A 1,338-nucleotide genomic window follows, 5' to 3' on the forward strand; every position below is an offset into this window, starting at 1 on the left:
GAAGTCTTGAGAAAAAGCACTTTAGGGAACAAATCCTATAACATAAAGGCAACTGTTTCTAAGTATTAGGGGGGAAAGCTGAGATCTTTGATCAAAGACTAAGCCCTGGCTGGGTGCAGTGGCTCACGCCTGTAATCCCAGCATTTTGGGAGGCCGAGGCAGGCAGATCACCTGAGGTCAGGAGTTCGAGACCAGCCTGACCAACATGGAGAAACCCCGTCTCTACTAAAAATACAAAATTAGCTGGGTGTGGTGGCGCATGCCTGTAATCTCAGTTACTTGGGAGGCTGAGGCAGGAGAATCGCTTGAACCCAGGAGGCGGAGGTTGTGGTGAGCCGAGATTGTGTCACTGCACTCCAGCCTGGGCAACAAGAGTGAAACTCTATCTCAAAAAAAAAAAAAAAAAAAAAAAAAAGAAAAAAGAAAAGAAAAAAGACTAAGCCCTGGTCACTCCACATCCAGGTAATGATACTCGACTCTAACAGCAAGTTTTGCTATATTTGACATCTGCTGGAGAGATGTATTTTATCTCATCATAGGTCTGTGAAGACACCCAAGTGTTTCTTTTTTCATAGAGACAGGGTCTTACTATGTTGCCCAGGCTGGTCTCAAACTCCTGGCCTTAAGCCATCCTCTCACTTCAACCTCTTGAATTACTGGTGTGAGCCACCATGCCTGGCCCCAAGAGTTTCAACAAAGAAGAGAGTAGCCCATACCAACATTAAAAAGTAGACAGTTCATTAAAAAAAAATGGATATGTGAAAACCGTGTCACATAGGAGAATGTCCTGATTCTTAGGAGATGTATACTCAAGTATTTAGAAGTGGTGATATAACACCTCACCTGTAAATGTTTCGGCAGAGAGAATAAAGTACAGTTGACCTTTGAGCAATGTAGGCTTGAACTGTGCGGGTGGATTTTTTCAACCAAATAAGGATAGAAAATACTGCATTTGTGAGATGCAAAACCCACGTATATAGAAGGCTGATTTTCATATATGCAGGTTCTGCTGGGGTGACCTCAGGACTTGAGTATGGTGCAGATTTTGGTATGTTTATCTTGGAACCAATCTCTCTGTGTGTACTGGGGGATGGCTATATATTTAAATGTGTATGTAAACAAGTGGTGAATCCAGATGAAGAATATAGTGTCCAAAAGATGTATTGTTTCAGTTTTTAAAAAATTAAACTTAAATGTTCAAACTAAAAAGTGGGTAACTTTTTCCAGAAACTTGGAATTTACAAACTGGTTGAAGCAATTAAATAGATGGCCCCTAATACACTAGGAGTCCTTCCTAGGTTCAAACACTCCCAAATCAAGATTCCAACATCTGCCAAC

Source organism: Macaca thibetana, chromosome 14 (assembly GCF_024542745.1).
Source record: "Macaca thibetana thibetana isolate TM-01 chromosome 14, ASM2454274v1, whole genome shotgun sequence".
Classification (NCBI taxonomy): domain Eukaryota; kingdom Metazoa; phylum Chordata; class Mammalia; order Primates; family Cercopithecidae; genus Macaca; species Macaca thibetana.